A 26,364-nucleotide genomic window follows, 5' to 3' on the forward strand; every position below is an offset into this window, starting at 1 on the left:
AGTTTTGGCCAGCTAGCAAAGCAGATGCTTGGCAGAAATAACTGTAATTGGTTTCTAGACCTCAAGGACACATCTCATGTGTCATCACCTCCCTCCGCTTGGTTCCCATCAGAGCTAAGTAGAACAGGCTTCAATACACACTTGGCAAATAGCATCCAGGAAACCGATGTGCTAAATCTGACTTCTCAGGGCTCTGTGTTTCCAGTGACTATACTTCAGTTCAGCAAATATTTAGTGGCTGTCTTTTACACAAGGCCTGGGTGACCACAGAGGTGAAATGGGGCACAGTTCTTACTCTCAAGGAATTCACAATCTACATGACAGGAATCACACATTTATCCACATAAGACTGTCAAATTGGGCGGCGCCTGTGGCTCAGTCAGTAGGGCGCCGGCCCCATATACTGAAGGTGGCGGGTTCAAACCCAGCCCCGGCTGAACTGCAAACCAAAAAATAGCCGGGCGTTGTGGTGGGCGCCTGTAGTCCCAGCTACTCGGGAGGCTGAGGCAAGAGAATCGCTTAAGCCCAGGAGTTGGAGGTTGCTGTGAGCCGTGTGATGCCGTGGCATTCTACCGAGGGTGATAAAGTGAGACTCTGTCTCTACAAAAAAAAAAAAGACTGTCAAATTGTTAGTAGGGCCCAAAAGAAGGTTTTTTGGTTTTTGGTTTTTTAAATATTATGAGAATACAGAAGAGACAGGAACAAAGACTTTTGGATAGGAGTAGGGGAGAAATAAGTGAAAGAGAAAGCTTTGAATTGGACCTTGAACTCATGCACCCATTTGGTGAGCTACCAGGACAGTGTTTTGCACGCACAGTGCTACTCACAAAGAAATGACAGAACAACTCACCAAAAGGACAGTGGAGGGATGGCGAGGAGAGGACGAATAATCTGATGATTCTGTCTGGTAATATCTGTCTATATACCTTCATTCAAGGGGATGTTTGGAGCTAAATTTTGGTATTCAAAGTACTTACAGTTGTGCAAGAAACACCTCCTACATGTCAAAAATAGCAAACCCAAGAGAACTGGCTGATGAAGTTATGTTTGCTTTTTACCATCTCTGTGGATCGCTTTCCACAGGCTCCTGAGTGGGATGGTATAAACAGGTCTGTGTCACTTCCTGGTTCTCAGGTCTTCTGCTACATTTCCAGTCTGGGAAGGCTGCCTGTTCAAAAATAAACTTTAAAAACTCACCCAAAACCCCAACCCTAAATCATCCTTCCCTCTATTTCATCCAATTTCACTGAAATTAAAAGGAGAGAGCAAGAAATGAGACAAAAATGACCACAGAGAAATGAGTACTCAGGTCAAAACCAAAAAATATGCTCAACTGACCTTAAGGTCAAGAGACTTGAAGTCTACTTGTGTTTCATCTTTAACTGGAAAACCTGACCTTGAGCGAGCAAGCTGCTTCATCTCTCCGCACAACAGCTACTTCAACATACTCTTAACCCCAATGCAATATCCAACCTTCCTGGACCTCAGTTCCCTTACCTATAAAATGGCACTAATAATACCTATCTCATAAGGGTATTTACATATTATATGGGGAAATGTGTATAGAGCACTTAGCATAGTATCTGGCACTCAGTTAAGTCATTAAAAATAGTACTTATGGGGCAGCGCCTGTAGCTCAGTCGGTAGGGCGCCGGCCCCATATACCGAGGGTGGTGGGTTCAAACCTGGCCCCGGATAAACTGCAACCAAAAAATAGCCGGGCGTTGTGGCGGGCGCCTGTAGTCCCAGCTACTCGGGAGGCCGAGGCAAGAGAATCGCTTAAGCCCAGGAGTTGGAGGTTGCTGTGAGCTGTGTGATGCCATGGCACTCTACTGAGGGCCATAAAGTGAGACAATGTCTCTACAAAAAAATAGTAGTTGCAGGCTGGGTGAGGTGGCTCACCCCTGTAATCCTAGCATTCTGGGAGGCCAAGGTAGGTAGACTGCTGGAGCTCAGGAGTTTGAGAACAGGATGAGCTAGAGTGAGACCCCGTCTCTAAAAATAGCTAGACATTGAGGCGGGTGCCTATAGTCCCAGCTACTTGGGAAGCTGAGGCAAGAGAATCACTTGTGCAATTTGAGGTTGAGGTGAACTATCATGTCATGGTACTCTATCAAGGAAGACAAAGTGAGATTCTGTCCCAAAAAGAAAAAAAAAAAAAAAAAAAGGCAGTTACTATTTTATTTATTTATTTTTTGGAGACAGAGTCTCATTTTGTCACCCTGGGTAGAGTGCCATGGCATCATCCTAGCTTACAGCAACTTCAAACTCTTGGGCCTGAGTAATCCTATTGCCTCAGCCTCCCAAGTGGCTGGGACTATAGGCACCCACCACAATGCCCAGCTAGTTTTGCTATTTTTAATAGAGATGAGGGTCTCACTCTTGCTCAGGCTGGTCTCAAACTCCTGAGCTCAAGCAATCCACCTGTCTTAGCCTCCCAGAGTGCCAGGATTAAAGGTGTGAGCCACTGCGCCCAGCCTATTACAGATTATTCTTGGATATGTTGAGCTGGGGGTACCTGAAGGATATCCAATAGAAAGGTCTGGCAGGCAAATTAGAAATGAGTATGAAACGCTGCAACGTAGTCTGAGCTCTGAGAGACACAACCCTGGAGTTATGATCAAAAGGACTGGGTGAAAAGAGACTCAGGACAGAAAGCTGGAAAACACCAACTTACCGGGGGCATACCGAAGAAGGATAGCCTATGAAAGACACTCCACAAAGTACAGGGAAAGTAGAAGCCTGTGTACCAGATGACAAGGGAGGAGCAGAGACTCCAGGACAACATGAGAAGGAATGGTGAATGCAGCAGAGGCCCGGGAACCAAAGGCTAAACTCTGCCCATTGGATGTGGCCACTAGGAGATCACGGATAACTCCACCCAGAGCAGCTTCCTTAGAACAGTGAGGGTAGATTTTATCAACTTTAACATGAATTCAAAGTGAGAAAGTGGGCATAATAAGGACAAAACCATTGGGAAAAGGGGTTGGGAAAAAGAGAGTAGAAGACAGCTAGATGGGGGTTGTGTGTTACAAGCTGTACCTCTTTAGTCAACAGTATGATTTTAGGTAAAGTCTTCTAAACTATCCAGGTAGCACAGGAACACACCCCATACCCAAACTAACTCTTCTACACACAAGGGCTGGCAAAAGCTAAGAAGAAGCTGGGGATATTTTCTTAGTGTTCAACAATAAAAAAGCCTCTGTGCCCTATCATCCTGAAATAGCTACCTTTTCTGTAGGATTCATGAATCGGAAGCAAAAGTCAATCTACAAGCAGGGCCAAAGATAATATGTCCCCTAGGGCCTCTTAGGCTTTAAGGTTCTCTATATCCATGGTCACGGTTTCTGCCATTCCCGTCCTTCCTACTCAAATGCCATCTGAGTGTTTCTCTAGCAGTTCTGGTTTAGGATTCTAGGTTCATGTTCTTCACCTCCATCTACTGAAGTTTAACAGCCCAAATGAGAGGAACGCTCAAGCCAAACAAGATAGGTATTATTAGTGCCATTTTACAGAAAAGTGAACTGATGTCCAGGAAGGCTGGATACTACACTGGGGTTAAGAGTATGCTGAAGTAGCTGTTGTACAGAGAGATGAAACAGCTTGCTTGCTCAAGGTCAGGATTTCCAGTTAAAGATGAAACACAAGTAGAATTTGGGCCTGGGCCCAAATGTTCTCCATCTTGTGTAAATTGAAGGAAATCCCCTAATTTATAACCAAACCATGATTCTTTCTGTCTTCTTCCTCACAAATTACCAAAACATCCTGTAAGCTGTCAGGTTTCGACTATGAGGTACAAGCAAAAATGAGAAACAGGAACTTGCCTAATGTTCCTTCCCTGTTAATAGTCCCATGCCCCTGCCCCCACCTATGCCCTAACATGACCCTCTCATGGGACAAATTCCCTCTACCAAGGCCTGCACATCCTCATTCTAGCCCCAATCATACTTCCTGTTCTCTCCACGTGGGACCCTGAGTCAGGAATTGAGAAGGAATCTGATTAAACTAATTTGCATTAAGGGGTATTCCCTTAAATCTCCACAGGCAGACTCCAAAATTAAGCTCAAATTAGTCAAAGTTCAGGCAGAGGTACCAACTGAAGAACTTCACGAATTCCAGGTAACATCCTGGAAGATGTTAAGAGGGATTATGATAAACAGATAAGGAAGAAACAATAAATTAATGAAGGAATAGTATATGTCCATCCAGACAGGGCTTCTGAACTCATTCCCAACACAGTTTTTTCTTAACGAACTCAATGACTTTACTCAACATGTGTACTGGGCACCTACATGTACTAGACTGATTCCATGAGAAGTACAAAGAGGAAGGAGAATCACAAGGCCTTAACGCACACAGTTTACTGTACACTATGTGTATATATACATGGCACATGCACAAATAACACTACAATAAGAGGCAGAAAGTGAAAAGACATGGATGATATTTAGCCAAAGTGTCAAAGACAAGACAGGGCGCCAGCCCCATATGCCAGAGGTGGTGGGTTCAAACCCAGCCCTGGCCAAAAACTGCAAAAAAAAAAAAAGAAAGAAACCAAAAAGACAAGACAGGAAGGTAAGCTGGAGCCCAGGAGAGGGAAGTGAAAGAGATAATTGTAGGGCCAATGAATGTGGTCTAGTGAATAACGAACAAGTCTCTAAAGTCACACAAAGACTGCAAATCCTGACCCTGCCTCTAGCTTCTCTCAGGGCCTAGGTAAGTTGCTTCACTGTTGTGAGCCTGTTTGTCATATATAAAATTGGGAGAACAGTGTCTACTTCATAGAATTGCAGAGTCAATGATTCACACACATTGTTAAAAAGTTTAATATAGTATCTGGCACAAAATAAGGCCAGGTTAGATGGAGGGGCTCGTCACACCTACAGATTTAATGCTCTCTCCCCCTCCCCTGACAGGGCTGTCAGGGCCTGACTCATAGATAGGCAGACAGCCAAGCACCGCTGTTTGCTCATTAATTGTGACTAGTTAGTTCAATTGTTTGCACAGGGTTAATGAGACCACGATCACAAAGTACAGGAAGAAGGCTCAAAGAGTACAGATGTCACATGTATGCCAGAATGAGACCTAAAAGTACATGCCCAGCCCATCCTAAAGTGCAGTATTGGAGCACAGGAAAGTCACAAATTATATCATGTATAGCAAGATACTAAACCATGCTATTCTTTGGACATAGCAGATGCTCAATAAATGTTTGACAAATTGACATGATTGAATTGTCAATAAATTTTGTATAAATGGATCCATGTTTCCACCAGTAAACACTGGAGGAAAGCAACATCCAAGGTTAAAATCTGGTCTGAAGTGATGGTCTAAAGGACTTCCAACTCCACTCATGATGAAACAACAGGGACTAGATTTCCTCCCCCCGCCCCTTTAAACAACTAGAAAACCAGATAAATACATGAAATAACAGTTTTCAGACACTAGACAAGAGGCAACACAGGACAGTGATCTCTGAGAAAAGGGAAAGAAATACAGAGAGGCCTCCTGGTGTCCCAGCTCATTCCTAGGGAATTTCTAGGCCATCGGATAGAGAGGAGAAACCTGAAAGAGCTCAGCAATCTCTGTGTTAAAGAGGCCAAAGTGGCTAGAAAGGGCAAAGTAACAGAAAGGAGGAAGCTGCAAAAACAAAAGCTTGGATATCCGCAGAGGGATCCCTTTGAGTTTTTGATTGAGTACTGATCTGTGCATACCTGTGAGGAAACTAGCAAAACTGGGAAGTAACCAACAAAAAGAAGTTAAGTGCACAATCCCCAGAGCTCACTGGTAGCCAAAATTAGTTCTTTCTCCCATCACCACAGCACAAAAGTCTCCTACTACACAGGACACTGGATGGAACCTTTGAAAGAGTTTTACCTCCAAGTGAGATCGTCTTAGTCTAGACCAGTGGTTCTCAACCTTCCTAATACTATGACCCTTTAATACAGTTCCTCACATTGTGATGACCCCAAATCATAAAATTATTTTCATTGCTACTTCATTAACTGTAATTTTGCTACTGTTAAGAATCGTAATATAAACATATGATATGCATGATGGTCTTAGATAACCCCTGTGAAAGGGTTGGTCGACCCCCAAAGGGTTCGCTACCCACAGGTTGAGAACCGCTGGTCTAGACCAAAGGCTGCTCTAGAACCACCTTCACAAAGCATAAAAGCAAGCCTTTAAGGATCAAATCAATTCCAAATGATTAAACTGCTTCTGAGAACAAAACCCAAAACTATTTAAGGAAGTAGAAAACTTTCAGCACCCAGGTAAGTAAAACTCATTTACTTTCCAATCAAAATTAATAGGCATGGGAAGAAAAGAAAAATGAGCCAAAAGTAGGGAGAATAATCAAACAACAGAAACAGTTCAAGAAGCGCCAAAGATAATAGAATAGACGAGAATGTTAAAATCTCTTCTACTATGTAAAAATATTCTCCATGTGTTCAAGAAGAGAAAGGCATAAGCATGATAAGGAGAGATGGAAGACATAAGTAAGATTCAAACTGAACTTCTAGAGGGAATATAAATATCTGAAAGGGTAAGTACAGGTTAAGATTAACAAAAGATTAAACAGTGTAGAAGAAAAAATTAGTGAAGTTGAAAATACAGCAATAGGCACTGTCCAAACTGACATACACAGAGAAAAAAGGCTTGAGTTAAAAAAAGAACAGAACATCAATGAACTGTGGAACAGTATCAAACAGCCTGACATAACTGGAGCGGAGGTGAGAGGAGAGGCAAGGCACAGAAAAAATACTGAGGAAAAAGTAGCCAAAATTTTTCCAAATGTTATAAAAAACTGTAAGCCCAAAGATCCAAGACGCTCATCAAATCCTAAGAAGAAACACAAATAGAAAACACAAGGTACATCATAATCAAAATGTTGAAAACCAGTGATAAAAAGAAAACCCTAAATGGCAGCCAGTAAGGTCTGGGGGTGGAAATAGACACATTCCATCAAGAGGAACAAAGAATTACAGCAGAATTAGTGTTGGAAATAATGCAGGCCAGCAGGCATTCACTAATGCTTTCTGTGCGCTGGAATACTTTTCAGGGAGGCCCAGTGTTGGGCACAAGGTCAGGGCTTAGCAGCCTCAAAAACATTTGCAAGTTTTATCCTCTAAAAATGAAAAAGGTTCACACCTAAAATGAGCATTTACACCCATGTTTTATATCTATGTCCTGTGTATACATAACATCTTTTAAAGTGTGTATACACTTTCTTGGTACCCTCTGTGTGTGGTATACACACACACACACCAGACCTCTGTAAGGTGACCACCCAGGGGATTATAACAAACTGGTCAATGTACAGAGATGGTCAACATAAGGAACTAGGCCTACTAGGCTAATACATACATGTGGTACATGTCTGGTCTACAAAAATTAGATCAACTTAAGAAGGCAGTCAATCCAGAGAGGTGGTCAACTACGGAGATTCTATTGTATTTGATCTTTATCCCCGTTTCCTGACATACAACTCCTAAAATCTCTAGAAGCTCCAAAGTACATGCTAATATTGACCGATAGTTTAAAGATGAGGCTGGTCACTGGAAAAACCAAGGATCAGAGGTTGAGATTTCAGCCCCACTCCCCCAACCTCATGGGAGGGGCAAGAGACTGAAGGTCCAGTTGATCACCAATGGTTTAGTCAATCATGTCTAGGTAATAAGGCCTCCATAAAACCCAAAGGACTAGGTTTGGAGGGCTTCTGGACAGCTGAACATGTGGAGATTCCTAGGGGGTGGCACACCCAGGGAGGGCCTGGAAGCTCCACACCCCTCCCCCGCACTCCCCTAAGCATCTCTTCATCTGTATCATCTATAATATCCCTTATAAATAAACTAGTAGACGTATGTTCTGTGAGTCACTGTAGCAAATTAATCAGACCCAAACAGGAGGCTGTGGGATCCGCAACTTGAAGCCACTAGGTCAGAAGTTCCAGAGGCCTAGACTTGAGACTGGTAGGAAGGAGGGGTGAGTCTTGGGGACTAAGTCCTCATCTTAAGGGACCTGACACTGTCTCCTCCAGGGAGATAATGTCAGAATTGGATTGGAGGACACATAGCTGGTGTCCACTACAGAAGTGAATGTTTGTTTGTGGGGGAGAAACTTACACATCTGGTCACAGAAGTTATCGGCCATCTTCTGTATTGATGATTATTTCAGTATGACAGCAGAGGAAAAAACAGGTTTGAGATTTTCCACAGACAACACCCTATCATGCACAGGACAACCATCCTGCAAAAAGGATCACTTGACCCAAAATGTCAATAGTATTGAGAACCCTGGCCTAAGTGAATGAACGCTCAGCTCAAGATGTCAGTAGCTCTATCTTAGTTGTGTAACTGGTACAAAATTCTCACATGTCCTCAAACCGACATGTAAGTCCTCTCATACTGTACAACTCAGGCTTACAATTCCTCATAGAAGAGCTCAGGAATGAAGGCAGCTGGCTTTTTACCCCAACTCCGCTGCTGGCCCTGAATCTGGACGTGTCATAAAACGTCTCTGCACTTATCTCCTTCCCAGTAAGACAGAAGGGTTGGAAAAGATTACGGAGTTCTTCCAGCTCTAAAATCCTATCTTAAATGCAAGGCTTGGTCTTATCTATTAACACCGAACCAAAGAGAAAGGGCAAGCAGTATGCACACCCACCTCTCAAGGACTATGGCTCTTATACTGTGGAAACCCAACTGGATTAAAAGGAGCTCAGAGAAGCCGGGAGCTCAGGTAAGAGGGGCCCAAGAAAGAGCTCCGTAGACTCAGGCTAAGAAACCTACCCAGGCCTTCAGTATGAAATATTAAAGTCCTGACTAGCCTCTCTCCTCCTTTCCAGGACAATATTTTTAATGAAGTATTCAAAGACACACACAAACAATTCAGAACCTCCAAACTCAGAGTCACCAAGAGTGGCAGGAGTAAGTTAGCTTCTTCTTTCCTATGTCCACAAAAGGCTTGAAGCACAAGCTAAATTAAAGCTTTTTCAAGTGAGTGATTCAGCCCAGCCCTGTTATTCAAAGATTCCTTAGGAGAGAAAACAGGGTGGTGAACCCAAAGGTACAAACCCAGATGGGAAGAGACACATCATTTGCATCTGAACAGAGAACAACAGAAGTCCAAAGTTTCATTTCTAAAGATTCTTTTTTTTTTTTTTCCATGACATAAAGATTCTTGGGGGCGAAGGCAAAAGGGCAAAGCCCACACACAAAGTAAACAAAAATGCAGCGAGGCTAGCAGAGTGGTGGGAAGCAGCAGCTGGAACAAAACTAAGCCCTGCACCACAGAGCACTGGGAAAGATGACAGGATGTGGGGGAGGGGGGCCAGCTCTGCCACGCAGGCAGCACAGTGCAGATCAGGTTGCTGTTCACCCCACACTCCCCAGCACAAATCGCTCACCCTTCTCACCCCACCTGCTGTCATAAGCAACAGATGGCCCAGCCCCAGGCAGCTGGCAGAAGACAGGAGGGCAAGAGATGGGGAGGGGCAGGGCAAAGTCAAGGACCATCCCCAGTGGAAGCCATACCTTGCAAGAGTGCCCTGGGGGTGAGGGTGGCAACATCACCTAATGATTTGCCACAATGAGATACACCTCAAAACCAGCTCAGCATCGTCCAAGGTTCTCAGCATCCTCACACAGCTCAGAAGGGGGTGGTGGGGAGGGGAGCATAGTGATGGTGGGGGTGGGTAATCCCAAACAGCTCCCAGAGTACACTAGGGCATGCAGGCCCAGAAGGGATCATGTAGTCATTCAACATTTACTGTGTATACACCACATTCCAGGCACTGTACCAGCAACTAGGGATACAGTCTCTGCCCTCAGGATGCTCATGTAAGGTCAGGAAGAACAAGGACACAGAGGATAACAGAAGGTAAGTGCTAAGCACAGAGCAGGGACACCCACCCAGCATGGGGCAAACAGCAGTCTAAGCTGACACCTGGCTTTAGGAAGGTGTAACAGCAGAAGGAGATGGGTACGGGAAGGGGGGCATTCCAAGGAGACACACAAGCAAAAGCTGGCGGGGGAGGGGGGTGGGGGTGGCAAAAGAAAATTAGAAAGTGCAGTCCGTTCTGTCCCAGCCTCTGCCATCTCTGGTCACCTATACCACTGGGAGCAGACTCCTGGGTTTGTCAAGGGATCCTAATACATCATTGCCTAAAGGAACTTTGGGATAATCTTATAGTCCAATCTACCCATTTTTAAGAGGGGAAAACTGAGGCCTTTCAAAGGATCATGATCTGCCTGGGAACACAGGGCTGGTGAATGGCTGAACCCCAGAACCCCATTCTCCTAATTCTCACTAAACAAAGTTCCTTCAAATATCTCCCAGTCAGAATCTGACCACTGACTGAGCCCCTCTGGACAGACTGCCAGCTCCAGCATCATCCTCCACTAGGCTAGGTCTTTGTTTGTGGGGGAGAAACTTCCCCAAAGAGCACCCACACTTTGGCCCTCTTTCAGGCCTCAGCTAGATCGAGAAGTTCAGTGGCCTTGTCCCCAGGAACTACAACATGGCAGGAATAGCTCCTGAGAAAACAAGAATGGCTGTCTACCTCCTCTGAAAGGAGGAGTCCTGGAGAAAGGCTGTGCACATGTGTGTGCTAGCAATAACGAAGACAGGGTGTTCTGAGAGCTGAAGGAAATGATCCACCAACAGAGAACAGGAGGCGAGTCCCCGGTACTACCAAACCTCAGTTAAGACTCTTCCCCCTTCTTCCCCAGGAAGCTCCTCTGGCTGGTCATACTGAGCTGTGAGAGGGAGTCATTTCAGGGAAGCTGGAGGCCTCCCTCCTGCCTGTGCCTTAGAAGGTGGGCACTCAGCCAGGAGACCAGGCCACTGGAGCTGCAGGGCCCTGCTGCTCTGTCACCTCCATCTCTGCCTCCAAAAGTACTTGTTCTGTCCTGGTCCTCCAGCCTTCAGTCTGCCACCCACTCCGGATCAGAGTGTGTGCAGAGTGGAAGAAAGCACTCATTAGCTTTGAGTATAACCCTCTATAGAATCGAAATAGAAGGTACAGTTATTCAACTGCCAAGGCAGAATTCCACCTCTTCTTTAAGAAAACAAAGATGCATGTCAACACCCAGTTAGCTGCTAAAAAAAACTGTCTAGAAAGAGGCTACTGGGCACCCTGGTTAAACCTATTTCCTATCCTCATCTCCAGGCCTGGTGACCCCCAAGACCCTGAAGCATGGGCATGATGAAAACATCCTGATGATGACAAACCTTTCCTGTCCAAGATGCCCTCAAACTCTGCCTCTGACTGCACACTCCAGTGGGGTCACCAAAGACTGGCCCCGGTCAGACATGGATATTCAGGGTGAGGAAGTGGCCTGCCTGAAAAACAGGCTTACTCAGGAGCTGAAAAGCTATATTGGGTCTACTATGACAAAGGGATTATAATAGGAACCCTGTGTCCTAAACGTCACATCTGCCAGGGGATAACGGTGCTGTACTTTTGTGGAGAGGGCAGAGGGGGTGACGGACTTCCTTCTCTTGTACCCAAACAACAAGGCTTTAGAACTTGCCCTCCTGAAAAGCAAATAAATGTAGTTCTACTTTCCAAACCTCACTGTTTGAGAGAACTTCTTGTTTTCTCTCTTTGCTTTTTAAAAACAGATGAATGCTCCCCTAGGGGGAAAAGCAGCTGTAAATATAGAAGAGGGTGGAAAAAGAATCCTGCTTGGAGTTCCAGAAGAACCATTGTACTACTGTAAAAGCCTTCTCAAAAGAAGTAACACACCCTCTTCCAAACAAAAACACACAACTTCTTCCAAAATTCTTCTCTGAAGTGTGACCTTTGGGCAGATGATTTCTCCACATGCTGCTTTCTCCTCTCCTTGACACTAAGGCCTTCACACAGAAAGCAAGTTAGTCATTTTCTTCCTGGTAGCCTTAGAAAGAACTGGTCACAGCTCTCTCAGTGCACCTGCTACTGAGTCCTCCATCATCATCATCAATCATCAAAGGACCACACTTTATTACCACACTGCTACAGACCTTTAAACCAATCTAAGCCATTATCTTTCCGGGCAAACTTGGTGTATACTAGTGGAGAAGAGAATGGGAAGAGAATATAAATCTGAGGCAGGAGGCCTGGTTCTATGTTTATTACTTTCCAAAAGCAACACGTTTTTCAAAGGCTCGGGATTCTGCGACATCACCCATTGGCTTATTAAATCCCTCTGTCCCAACAGTAGAAGGGCTGCCACCCCAAAATCCATATATCAAAAATTAAAGGTCTAAAAAAGAAGTTTTAGAGAAAGTTTGTAAGAAGGAAATTCAAGCTGGCTTTATTTTCATATAATCTACAATTAATGCATTTTCCCTTTGTAATACACTTCATATCTACAATTCCAGTACATTTAGATGTGCTCCTTAGATTTAAACTGGGTAACAGGGAATTGAGCTGGCTGAAACGGGTCCCGGCCCACAGATGTTACAAACCTGTTTCAAAGCCCCAGGACTCAACCTGTGAGTCGCCACCCCATGTACAATGAAAATACATCCTGTATATTAGATATTTACATTACAATTCATAACAGTATCAAAGTTACAATTATAAAGTAGCAATGAAAATAATTTTATGGTTGGGGGTCACCACAACATGAGGAACTGTATAAAAGGGTGGCGGCATTAGGAAGGTTGAGAACCACTGAGCTAAGTGGATCTGGGAAATAAAAGGGAGATAGGAGTAAAGTTAACATGATGCTTAAAGCTCTACAAAAGTCAGAAGTGGAGGACACTGCTTTTAATTCATGCAAGATTGTAGTATTCAAAGAAAAAATGCAACAAAAGTCTATAAGCCACATGAGTGACAAGGCAAAGAAGGAAAATGTATTTACAAAATACATTCAAATCTCCAAACTTCCCAGATGAATCAACATAAATGCCAGTGATATAAATAAATCCTCAGTCTGACCATTCTCTGTAGCCAGCGATCAGGTACCCTGCATGCCCTCCTTCTAGGGTGATTCACCACACAGAGGACCTCGATCAAACAGCAGCAGCTGGCTTCACCGCCACTCCCCAAGAACCCTCATCAACTTCTAGGATGAGCACATTTTCCATGTGAACCAGGGTTTCAAGAGAAATCTCAAGATGAGATGAATTCTTAAAAAACAAGCTGATCCTTCCTGCCCTTCCCATGTCCTCTGCGGTGTCGGTTCCCAGAGTCCTAAAGGATGATCCTCTGAGCCTCCAGACCCTGCTCTGTGTCAGGAGACCCTAAATCCTGCTGGGTACCATCCTCCCAAAGCACTGGCCAATCGCCCTTTTCCTCCAGTGGTCCACCTTCATCTACCCCATGTATCTTCATTTCCTGACAGTCTATATACAGCTTGCAAAATGCTTGGGGCATGGTCCCCAACTCACCAGGAGCTTTCAGTGGAGTTGAGAGACTGTACATCCAGACAGCAAAAAATCAAGATAAGCAATGAGGCAGGCATGCTGATTTTAGTATCCTACACAGGTGAAATAAAATGCTAAATAGTGAGGCAAGAGTAATTAGAAATAAGGAAGAAAAGCAGTAGCTATTTGTTAGTTATGGACAAAATAATGAAAAAAATAGGAAAAAAGAAAGAGAGAGAGGGCAGCGCCTGTGACTCAGTGAGTAGGGCGCCAGCCCCATATACCGGGGGTGGCAGGTTCAAACTCGGCCCTGGCCAAACTGCAACAACAAAAAATACAGCCAGGTATTGTGGCAGGCGCTCGGGAGGCTGAGTCAAGAGAATCACCTAAGTCCAGGAGTTGGAGGTTGCTATGAGCTGTGTGACACCAGGGCAATCTACCAAGGGCGATAAAGTGAGACTCTGTCTCTAAAAAAAAAAAAAAGAAGAAAAATTGATCTGAACCAAGATAATAGAGTCCTAAAAAGAAAAGAAGGGAGAGTTGACCTGAAAGCCTTCAGGGATGAGTAAGTATGGAAACAGAAAGAGAGAAGATTTAAAAGGGAAAGAGAGAACATTCCTTCTCAGGCAGGAATGCTGAAAAAACCAAGTTAGATTGAGGGGGGTGAGAAAGGGGAAGAGAGGACAAGGATCAGAGAACAAAAAATAAATTCCATTCTGAAATCCTTCAGGGCAAAGGACACTTCTTACTGGTGTTTCTCATATCTGCCACAGGGCAGACTCTGGTTATTCCACAAAGCATTAACTATTCATACTCAGTGAGTATGACCTTTGTAAGCTCAATAAGGCCAGTTTGCACAACTATGAAAAGTAGGCAGAGAAATCAGCCTTGGATCAGTAGAGAAGTCAGCAAATGTTCTCAAGCAGGACTATCTGGCCTAATCCAATTCAACAAGCACTCACCAAAGGCCTCCTCTATGCCCAGAGAATCCTTGGTCCCCACTCTCAAAGAGCACTCCGCCATGGGAGGGGATGTCAATACTACTTCCCACACACACAAGGCTTTACTCTCTTGGCTAGTCTCACTGGAGATAAGAACCTGGCAAGAGAGAGCAAGGCAGATTGCAGGGATGGCAGGATGACATGGTCTGGCCAGGGTGGTAGGGGCAGGAACCTGTTGTAGAAGAAGGAACTGGCAGGGGCTGGTCACTGACTAGGCTGAAGGAGTCAGGAGGAGGCGTCTTGGACAAGAGCAGGCAGACAGACTCAGGTTTCAATTCCCAGATGGTGCCATTATCTTCAGGCGGTGCTTTGGCTCAGTGACCACCAAATGCTAAGGTCAGTCAGCTCACCCATCCTGCCTGTTTCTGGGAATGGGGGTTACACACTCCATCCTTCCCATCTGCCTGAGGCTTTTTTTATGCGAGCTGTGATTTCCTGTAATTCCCCTTTGCAAGGGGGACAGAGGGAGATCAATGAGAAGATGAGGAGCTGACAATTTCTTTGTCCATCACACCACATTAAATACAGCTCAATAGTCCTGCACTAAAGTTTTACTGGCAGCTCTTATTCTGAGAAGAAGAGAAAAGGGGAAGGAAGCATTACATTTTAAAAGCCAGGAGGGAAGTGATCTTACCACTTTCCCCTTCTAGGCAGAGCCTCCCCAGCTGCATTTAGTGAGGGAGGAGGGAGGAGAGAGGAAGGTGGAGACAGAGAAGTATGGGCCAGCCTAGCTCCCAGAAACGCAGCCTCTTCCTGAGAAGCCAGATGCCCTGGTGGCCATGAGCATCCCTGACCCATCAGAGACAGAAGCAGTACGAGAGCAGGGCACTCTCTGGAAGGGTTGAGATCAACTTATTATTTCCTAATCTCTCTTTGAGAAACTAGTATAATGAAATAGCCCCTACAAGTTGATGAAGGGTGCAAAGCAAAAAAGGGCCCCAAAACACTATGCAGGAATGGGCTCAGGTAAAACGGTAATAATAAAAACTCTGAAGGAAGAGGCTCAGCTAAAACAATGATAATAATCAGCCACTGTCCCCTTGTTTGCTTCTCCATAATTGCTACTCAAAAGGGCACAGGAAGTAGCCCTAAAGATTTTTAAGTTTTCTCCACAAATAACATCACCTGTTTGGATCCTAGGAGTAAGTTTGAGATCGTTTAGTTCCTGTATTCCAGTAGAATGACTGACCTACCCAGATCTAAAACCTGACTCAGCTGGTCTTGGACCCCGACTCATGGAACTGCATTCCAGGGGATTGGCTGACCCACCCAGGCGGCGGCCCATACCAAAGGACTGCTGATTCTGCCCCAAACCAGCCAATTAGCAGGCCTGCTTGCCTAACCCTCTGCCCACCAAACTTTCTTTAAAAACCTGTGCCCACAATTCTCAGAAAGGCGGATTTGAAAATTCTCCAGTCTTCCTGCTTAGAGCTCTGTAGAATGAACTTTGTGCTGTGAACCCTGCTATCTCTGGACATTTGGCTTCTTCTTGGGCAGCAGGCAGATGGAACTGACTGGGCAGCAACATTAATACAACTTTACTTTCTTTTTTTTTTTTTGAGACAGAGTCTCAGTATGTCATGCTCAGTAGAGTGCTATGGTGTCACAGCTCACAAAAACGTCTAACTCTTGGGTTTAAGAGATTCTCTTGCCTCAGCCTCCCAAGTAGCTGGGACTACACGCACCTGCCACAACTGTTGGCTATTTTTTGTTGTAGTTATCATTGTTGTTTAGCAGGTCCAGGTCAGGTTCAAACCTGCCAGTCCCGAAGTACATGGCCAGTGCTGTAACCACTGAGCTACAGGTGCTGAGCCAACTTGTACTTTCTTGAAACGTTTTTAGAACAAGTTCCCAGAGGAAACAAATTTGAGATATACACCTTTACAAAGGAAAGATGAGATTTAGTCCTCTTTCTAAACTATTAAATAATCATAAGGAAAAAAAGTGCCCAGACCAAACAAAGAGAAAATTGTTACCGGTTATAGCAACTTGGTGGACTCTCTGCCATTTTCTACACAAGATTCTAGCTACCCTAGAACTGTCGCACTGTGCCCTTCCACTCAGGGTGGTCATAACTCCAACCCAGTAACATGAAATCTCAACATGACAATAATAGTATTAGTATTATTAACTGGCATTTGAGTGCATTTTAAATCTAATATCTGATTTGATCCTCACAACAACCTTAAGAGAAAGATAGGTGTTATTATTATCTCCATGTTTAGGCAAGGAAATCAAGGCACAGAGATTAAATAAACTGTCCAAGTTTATTTAATAAACTGTCAGATAATGGTTAATTCCCCCACACTGCTAATAAGACAATCACTTTCAGTCACAGGCCACAGGTATCTCATGTTAAGAAAGTTGTTGACAGAATGGAGTGCAGTGCGACAGGAATTCAGAAACATCAAGTCCCAGAGCTCCCTTTACAGACAGACATCTGAGATTACCCCATGATCTGCATATATGTTTGTCCCCAACCTTCTTAATCTGACATAACCATGTTAGAATTGACTCCAAAAATGAGCTTGATTCTCTGGAAAATAACTAACAAAATATGCAATGCATATTAATTCTCAAATTCTTATTACTCTCAATAACAACTTTAAAAACACTTAAATGGAAATGGGCTAAGAGGGGAAGAGATACTATGTTAAAATTCGTGTTCCTTAAGAGTCCAAACACCAGGGCGGCGCCTGTGGCTCAAAGGAGTAGGGCGCCGGCCCCATATGCCAGAGGTGGTGCCAGCCCCGGCCAAAAAAAAACTGAAAAAGAAAAAAAATGAGTCCGAACACTGGACAGGTTCGGTAGCTCATGCCTGTAACCCTAGCAGTCTGGGAGGTCAAAGCTGGAGGACTGCTTGAGCTCAGGAGATTCAAACCAGCTTGAGCAAGAGCAAGACCCTGTCTACTAAAAGAAGAAAAAAATAGCAGGGCATTGTGGCAGGTGCCTGTATTCCAGCTACTCGGAAGGCTGAAGCAGGAGTATCACTTGAACCCAGGAGTTTGAGTTTGCCATGACCTATGATGATTACATGGCACTATAACCTTAGCAAAAAGAGTGAGACTTCGTCTTAAAAAAAAAAAAGAGGGTGGCGCCTGTGGCTCAAGGAGTAGGGCGCTGGTCCCATATGCCAGAGGTGGCGGGTTCAAACCCAGCCCCGGCCAAAAACCACAAAAAAAAAAAAAAAAAGAGTCCAGGCCAGGCGCAGTAGCTCACGCCTGTAATCCAGCATTTGGGAGGCCAAGGCAGGTGGATTGCCTGAGTTCACAAGTTTGAGACCAGCTTCAGCAAGAGACTAGGTCTCAAAAAAAAAAAAGCGTCTAAACATGAAGCATATTGCTTGGGTCTTTGTACTTGTTTATAAATTGAAAAAAGATGCGTTCTCTTTAAGATTTTTGACTCTGTTTTAATCAGAGTCAGTAAGTGTCCATCTGCAGATGTGAGCTCACCAATTTTATCCTTCCTCTTTGGCTTAAATTATCTATTTCAATTGTATTACTACCTAAGAAAGATGGCTCTACACTTAGAAATGGTTTCAGTAATTTCATTAAGTTGTGCAGAAATGCTGATGCTTTCTTGGGCATCAGCCTGACCTTTCTCTGCTCCTTTCTGGTCTGTGAGGGTAAGTCTGGGCTGCTCCTTCCCCTTGGGCTGAGACCACCCCTTTTCAATGAATTCCACAAAAATCTTACAGAAGCCACACAGTGTGTGGGCCAAGAGTTCAGAATGCCTGGCTCTGCTACTGACCAGCTGTGCCGTCCTAGGCTATTATTTTTAATCCTCTTTTAACTGTAAAATGGATACAATAAAAGCAAACTACTTCGAAGTTATGAAGATTAGATAAGCTAATACATACAAAGTACTTAGAAGGGTACCTAGCACACAGAAAGCATTTAATGTGTATTAGCTTTTATCATCGGCCAGCCTTATAATATAAATTAAGTTTTGAGTAAATCAAGAACTTTGTACTTCTCAAAGCAGTTTCAATTCATTATTACTACATTCAGTCCCCACAACAGCCATATACATACGTTAGACAAGACTGAAAGTTGATGGACACTTCCTGCTATAAGGAAAAGGAACTTGCATGCCCACAAAAGCTGTTGACTCATCAGTCTCCCCCAGTAGGTCAGAGACCTGCCCCCTGACAAACACACATACTAGCAAATGCTCAATAAATCCATGGTAAACTGGACTAACTGTAGGGTTGGTCATACTGTAAACAAAGCACCAGCCTGTTGTTGAGAAGCTGGGGAACAAACCCAAATCATCACTCCTGGGCACTCCTGGCCAACCTCAACAGAGACAGGAGGGAGGGCTATCTTTCCCAGTCCCAACTAACCTCAACAGAGACAGGAGGGACGGCTGTCTCTCCCAGTCCCGACTAACCTCAACAGAGACGAGAGGGAGGGCTGTCTTTCCCAGTCCCGACTAACCTGAACAGAGACAGGAGGGAGGGCTGTCTTTCCCAGTCCCGACTAACCTGAACAGAGACAGGAGGGAGGGCCGTCTCTCCCAGTCCCGACTAACCTCAACAGAGACAGGAGGGAGGGCTGTCTCTCCCAGTCCCGACTAACCTCAACAGAGACAGGAGGGAGGGCTGTCTCTCCCAGTCCCGACTAACCTCAACAGAGACGAGAGGGAGGGCTGTCTTTCCCAGTCCCGACTAACCCGAACAGAGACAGGAGGGAGGGCTGTCTCTCCCAGTCCCGACTAACCTCAACAGAGACAGGAGGGAGGGCTGTCTCTCCCAGTCCCGACGAACCTCAACAGAGACGAGAGGGAGGGCTGTCTCTCCCAGTCCCGACTAACCTGGACAGAGACAGGAGGGAGGGCTGTCTCTCCCAGTCCCGACTAACCTCAACAGAGACAGGAGGGAGGGCTGTCCCTCCCAGTCCCGACTAAGCTCAACAGAGACGGGAGGGAGGGCTGTCCCTCCCAGTCCCGACTAAGCTCAACAGAGACGGGAGGGAGGGCTGTCCCTCCCAGTCCCGACTAACCTCAACAGAGACGGGAGGGAGGGCTGTCCCTCCCAGTCCCGACTAACCTCAACAGAGACGGGAGGGAGGGCTGTCCCTCCCAGTCCCGACTAACCTCAACAGAGACGGGAGGGAGGGCTGTCTCTCCCAGTCCCGACTAACCTCAACAGAGACGGGAGGGAGGGCTGTCCCTCCCAGTCCCGACTAAGCTCAACAGAGACGGGAGGGAGGGCTGTCCCTCCCAGTCCCGACTAAGCTCAACAGAGACGGGAGGGAGGGCTGTCCCTCCCAGTCCCGACTAAGCTCAACAGAGACAGGAGGGAGGGCTGTCCCTCCCAGTCCCGACTAACCTGAACAGAGACAGGAGGGAGGGCTGTCTCTCCCAGTACCGACTAACCTGAACAGAGACAGGAGGGAGGGCTGTCCCTCCCAGTCCCGACTAACCTGAACAGAGACAGGAGGGAGGGCTGTCTCTCCCAGTCCCGACTAACCTCAACAGAGACAGGAGGGAGGGCTGTCTCTCCCAGTCCCGACTAAGCTCAACAGAGACAGGAGGGAGGGCTGTCTCTCCCAGTCCCGACTAAGCTCAACAGAGACAGGAGGGAGGGCCGTCTCTCCCAGTCCCGACTAAGCTCAACAGAGACAGGAGGGAGGGCCGTCTCTCCCAGTCCCGACTAACCTCAACAGAGACAGGAGGGAGGGCCGTCTCTCCCAGTCCCGACTAACCTCAACAGAGACAGGAGGGAGGGCCGTCTCTCCCAGTCCCGACTAAGCTCAACAGAGACAGGAGGGAGGGCCGTCCCTCCCAGTCCCGACTAAGCTCAACAGAGACAGGAGGGAGGGCCGTCCCTCCCAGTCCCGACTAACCTCAACAGAGACAGGAGGGAGGGCCGTCCCTCCCAGTCCCGACTAACCTCAACAGAGACAGGAGGGAGGGCCGTCCCTCCCAGTCCCGACTAACCTCAACAGAGACAGGAGGGAGGGCCGTCCCTCCCAGTCCCGACTAACCTCAACAGAGACAGGAGGGAGGGCCGTCTCTCCCAGTCCCGACTAACCTCAACAGAGACAGGAGGGAGGGCCGTCTCTCCCAGTCCCGACTAACCTCAACAGAGACAGGAGGGAGGGCCGTCTCTCCCAGTCCCGACTAACCTCAACAGAGACAGGAGGGAGGGCCGTCTCTCCCAGTCCCGACTAACCTCAACAGAGACAGGAGGGAGGGCCGTCCCTCCCAGTCCCGACTAACCTCAACAGAGACAGGAGGGAGGGCCGTCCCTCCCAGTCCCGACTAACCTCAACAGAGACAGGAGGGAGGGCCGTCCCTCCCAGTCCCGACTAACCTCAACAGAGACAGGAGGGAGGGCCGTCCCTCCCAGTCCCGACTAACCTCAACAGAGACAGGAGGGAGGGCCGTCCCTCCCAGTCCCGACTAACCTCAACAGAGACAGGAGGGAGGGCCGTCCCTCCCAGTCCCGACTAACCTCAACAGAGACAGGAGGGAGGGCCGTCTCTCCCAGTCCCGACTAACCTCAACAGAGACAGGAGGGAGGGCCGTCTCTCCCAGTCCCGACTAACCTCAACAGAGACAGGAGGGAGGGCCGTCCCTCCCAGTCCCGACTAACCTCAACAGAGACAGGAGGGAGGGCCGTCCCTCCCAGTCCCGACTAACCTCAACAGAGACAGGAGGGAGGGCCGTCCCTCCCAGTCCCGACTAACCTCAACAGAGACAGGAGGGAGGGCCGTCTCTCCCAGTCCCGACTAACCTCAACAGAGACAGGAGGGAGGGCCGTCCCTCCCAGTCCCGACTAACCTCAACAGAGACAGGAGGGAGGGCCGTCCCTCCCAGTCCCGACTAACCTCAACAGAGACAGGAGGGAGGGCCGTCCCTCCCAGTCCCGACTAACCTCAACAGAGACAGGAGGGAGGGCCGTCCCTCCCAGTCCCGACTAACCTCAACAGAGACAGGAGGGAGGGCCGTCTCTCCCAGTCCCGACTAACCTCAACAGAGACAGGAGGGAGGGCCGTCTCTCCCAGTCCCGACTAACCTCAACAGAGACAGGAGGGAGGGCCGTCTCTCCCAGTCCCGACTAACCTCAACAGAGACAGGAGGGAGGGCCGTCCCTCCCAGTCCCGACTAACCTCAACAGAGACAGGAGGGAGGGCCGTCCCTCCCAGTCCCGACTAACCTCAACAGAGACAGGAGGGAGGGCCGTCCCTCCCAGTCCCGACTAACCTCAACAGAGACAGGAGGGAGGGCCGTCCCTCCCAGTCCCGACTAACCTCAACAGAGACAGGAGGGAGGGCCGTCCCTCCCAGTCCCGACTAACCTCAACAGAGACAGGAGGGAGGGCCGTCCCTCCCAGTCCCGACTAACCTCAACAGAGACAGGAGGGAGGGCCGTCCCTCCCAGTCCCGACTAACCTCAACAGAGACAGGAGGGAGGGCCGTCCCTCCCAGTCCCGACTAACCTCAACAGAGACAGGAGGGAGGGCCGTCCCTCCCAGTCCCGACTAACCTCAACAGAGACAGGAGGGAGGGCCGTCCCTCCCAGTCCCGACTAACCTCAACAGAGACAGGAGGGAGGGCCGTCTCTCCCAGTCCCGACTAACCTCAACAGAGACAGGAGGGAGGGCCGTCTCTCCCAGTCCCGACTAACCTCAACAGAGACAGGAGGGAGGGCCGTCTCTCCCAGTCCCGACTAACCTCAACAGAGACAGGAGGGAGGGCCGTCCCTCCCAGTCCCGACTAACCTCAACAGAGACAGGAGGGAGGGCCGTCCCTCCCAGTCCCGACTAACCTCAACAGAGACAGGAGGGAGGGCCGTCCCTCCCAGTCCCGACTAACCTCAACAGAGACAGGAGGGAGGGCCGTCCCTCCCAGTCCCGACTAACCTCAACAGAGACAGGAGGGAGGGCCGTCCCTCCCAGTCCCGACTAACCTCAACAGAGACAGGAGGGAGGGCCGTCCCTCCCAGTCCCGACTAACCTCAACAGAGACAGGAGGGAGGGCCGTCCCTCCCAGTCCCGACTAACCTCAACAGAGACAGGAGGGAGGGCCGTCCCTCCCAGTCCCGACTAACCTCAACAGAGACAGGAGGGAGGGCCGTCCCTCCCAGTCCCGACTAACCTCAACAGAGACAGGAGGGAGGGCCGTCCCTCCCAGTCCCGACTAACCTCAACAGAGACAGGAGGGAGGGCCGTCCCTCCCAGTCCCGACTAACCTCAACAGAGACAGGAGGGAGGGCCGTCTCTCCCAGTCCCGACTAACCTCAACAGAGACAGGAGGGAGGGCCGTCCCTCCCAGTCCCGACTAACCTCAACAGAGACAGGAGGGAGGGCCGTCCCTCCCAGTCCCGACTAACCTCAACAGAGACAGGAGGGAGGGCCGTCCCTCCCAGTCCCGACTAACCTCAACAGAGACAGGAGGGAGGGCTGTCCCTCCCAGTCCCGACTAACCTCAACAGAGACAGGACGGAGGACTGTCTTTCCCAATCCTGACTCTAACTCATCCCTAAGAGGAAAAGGAGCATCTGTAGGAGAGGGGGCAGCCAGAGGTCACTCAGAGGGAAATGGCAGAACTGACCCTGAAAAACCCCTGAGGCAGCAGGCAATCAGGATAATGTAACGGGCATTGCCCAGCCCTGCCCACTAGGCCAAATGGGGATCCATAAAGCTGGTGTTTCAAAGGCACATAATGCGGCCTTTGCTAACCGAAATAGGAATTGCCTTTCAGTAGAGTACAGGCCAGTCTATAAATACCAGGGATTAAAAGGCTTCCTGTGGAGGCCCAACTGCTATCTAAAAACAAAAGCTATCTAGTCCTCCAGGCCCCTCAGAGAAGAGCTGCCATCATCCAACATTACACCCCCTACAAGAGACACCCCAGTCTCTCTTTTTCCACTGTGGCTCATTTTTTTTCCTTCTCACAGGAGTGCCTGCCATAGAACACACACTCAATACTTCCTCCCTTGTTCCACTCTCCAGGGGATTTTTCTTATTTGGGGGGCTACTCTGATACAGTCACTCTTTCTAGACATCACACCTGCTAAATACAAATATCTTAACCCAAAAGAATGATTCACATAATAAACACCGTGGTCACCGATGGTATCTCTGTAGCTGACATATGGCAATCTTCAAACTATACTAGAGGAGATTGGTTATTTTGTGTCTCCCCAACACAAATGACCACCCATTTGATAAAATAATTAACCCGAGGGGACAGTGCCTGTGGCTCAAAGGAGTAGGGCGCTGGCCCCATATACCGGAGGTGGCAGGTTCAAACCCGGCCCCAGCCAAAAACTGCAAAAAAAAAAAATTAACCAGAGGAGAGGGGAACACTCAGAGTTAAGAGTCACTGGGGTCAGAAACAAGGGATAAATAAAGGCTCTATAAGGTAAGAGCTGCATCTCCACATGAAACTAAAACCCCAAAAGGAGGAGTCCTCTAATAATCCCACATTTACACATGAAAAATTTTTAATTAACTCTGACAGCAAGAACATCTGCCAGATTTACTAGAAATACCATCTGATTCATTCCTGATATGGCCCCGGCAGAACTTTTCATAGTCCAGGGACAATCTACAGTATGGTTCCCAAAAGGTGGCATCCTAGATGACAGCTCCAAGGCAGTGTGCCATGCTTCTCTCGCTGGTGTCCTGAAGCTGCTCCTGCAAATGTGATTAGACCTGACATGAACCCAGAGCTTGGTTCTTTTGTAAGCATCTCCTCTAAAACTTTCAATCATCATCCTTAAAACCAGATTTAATTTAAGCAAGACCATCTTCAAGAACCAGATAAATAATTATTACAGAACATGATAAAGGTCCTGAAGAACTTGTGTTTTTGAGCAGCTTTCACCAAGGGGATAGGAGGGTGGCTTCTCCATTGAAGATTCTTATTTAGCAATTAGTTAGGAATAAGAAGGTCCCTTCCACAAAGTCTTTAAGATAGTCCTAGGATCTTCCTGTTGCCATGCCAAAGGAATGAAAGTAGACTTCTCTAAAGAGTGCAGTGACTTAGTTGATATTAAGTAAAACCTAGTGTTGGCTCGGCGCCCATAGCTCAGTGGTTAGGACACCGGCCACATGCACTGGGGTTGGCAGGTTTGAACCTGGCCAGGGCCTGCTATACAACAATGACAACGACAACAAAAAAATAGATGGGCATTGTGGAGGGCACCTGTGGTCCCAGCTACTTGGGATACAGAAGCAAGAGAATCACTTAAGCCCAAGAGTTTGAGGTTGCTGTGAGCCATGATGCCACAGCAGTCTACCAAGGGAGACAAAGTGAAACTCTGTCTCAAAAAAAAAAAAAAAAAGAAAAGAAAAACAAACTATAGGGTTTGCCAGCCACTGCTAAATGCAAATTTGGGAAAGGGTATATTTGGAACACATATAAACTACATAAAACCTATCATATGTTGCAAGAGTTTGTACAAATATGCATGTTCCTGCTTCCAAATCCACTATGCAAACTCAGGCTGGTAAAACATTTCATATTGCACTGCCTGTATTTTTCACCAACTGGTAAGTATTTCATGACCCCTGTGAAGGAGGAAAGGGAACAGAGAAAATATGGTAAAGTCTGATAAGGAAAGAACAGAAAGGGCAGCGTGAGAAGTGAGAAGGAAGGTGGGAATCTAGGGGCTTAATCAGTTCTGGCCTTAGGACTGAGTTTAGGGAGGAGAATCTCTTGCTCTCTGGAAACACTACTAAGCAGAAATCACTCAGGAGTTTTTTCCTCTCAAAATGTGAATACACAGAAGAGAAACCCACAGCAGGGCTAGGCACAGTGGCTCATGCCTATAATCTTAGCATTCTGGGAGGCCGAGGTGGGTGGACTGCCTAAGTTCAGGAGTTCAAGACCAGCCTGAACAAGAGACCCCGTCTCTACTAAAAATATAAAAACCAAAATAAAAATAAATAAATAAATAAAAATGATTTCAGAAATAATAAAAATGGCTTCAGAATGAAGATCTGAGATCCTAAAACTGAAAGTGATACCGAGTTCCCCCATTCAGTGCTGGACAGGGACTCCAGTTTCCTAGGCCTGGCAATTCCTTATAAACAGGGCCTCCTCTGAAATAGGGGCCCTGCTGTTTGCCCTGAGCAGGAGGGACTGCATCCATTTGTTTAAAACACTCATCAACATTGAAAAAGTATCTTCCATCTACCAAGTCCTGGCCAAGTATAATTCTCAAGACCTTGTACCCCAAGACAAAAGACAAACTGAAGACTTCCCACCTGGGTCTTTCTCTCTACCAGAAGCTCCGGTGCATTTTATTCCTTCTGAATTCTTTTCTAGCTAATAAATCCTATCTTACCACTTATCTATGATCCTCGGGTTCATGCTTCAAAATCTCTGAGACCAAAGACCTACTGCAGAAAAAAAATTCCATCAACAATAGAGAGGAAAGAAATTGGTAAACCAGTAGATAAAATTAAGTAAGTATTATTTACATGAAGTTTTTTCTTTTTTTTTTTTGAAACAGAGTTCACTGTGTCGCCCTCGGTAGAGTGCCATGGCGTCACAGCTCACAGCAACCTCCAACTCTTGGGCTCAAGCAATTATCTTGCCTCAGTCTCCCAAGTAGCTGGGACTACAGGCACCCACCACAACGTCTGGCTATTTTTAAAGACTGGGTCTCGCTCTTGCTCAGGCTGGTCTCAAATCTGTGAGCTCAGGCAATCCACATGGGCCTCACAGAGTGCTAGGATTACAGGCGTGAGACACTGCACCTGGCCTGAAGTAAAGATTATTATAATGTTCAAAAAATATCAAAAAATAAAAACAGTGGCCAGGCATGGTAGCTCATGCCTATAAACCTAGCACTCTGGGAGGCCAAGGCGGGTAGATTGCTTGAGCTTAGGAGTTTAAGACCAACCTATGCAAGAGCAAGATCTCATCTCTAAAAAATAGCCAGACACTGTGGTAGACACCTGTAGTCCTAACTACTCAGAAGGCTGAGGCAAGAGAATCTCTTGAGCCCAGGAGTCTGAAGTTGCTGTGAGCTGTGATGCCAT

General features: G+C 47.1%; 1 protein-coding gene across 3 annotated transcripts in view; it reads right to left on the bottom strand.

The window, feature by feature from the left end:
- The window catches only part of SUSD6 (sushi domain containing 6), a 106,119-nt gene that overhangs the window by 62,206 nt on the left and 17,549 nt on the right, over positions 1-26,364 (bottom strand). The window contains exon 1 of one of the 3 annotated variants that reach the window (XM_053601732.1): positions 13,384-13,479. The exons of the other annotated variants lie outside the window; for them this stretch is intronic. The gene's annotated coding sequence lies outside the window, so the exon portion shown is untranslated. Of the gene's footprint in view, positions 1-13,383; positions 13,480-26,364 lie in introns of those variants that run through there. 3 annotated transcript variants of the gene reach the window in all.

The sequence above is a fragment of the Nycticebus coucang genome, chromosome 9, assembly GCF_027406575.1.
Source record: "Nycticebus coucang isolate mNycCou1 chromosome 9, mNycCou1.pri, whole genome shotgun sequence".
NCBI classification, from domain to species: Eukaryota; Metazoa; Chordata; class Mammalia; order Primates; family Lorisidae; genus Nycticebus; species Nycticebus coucang.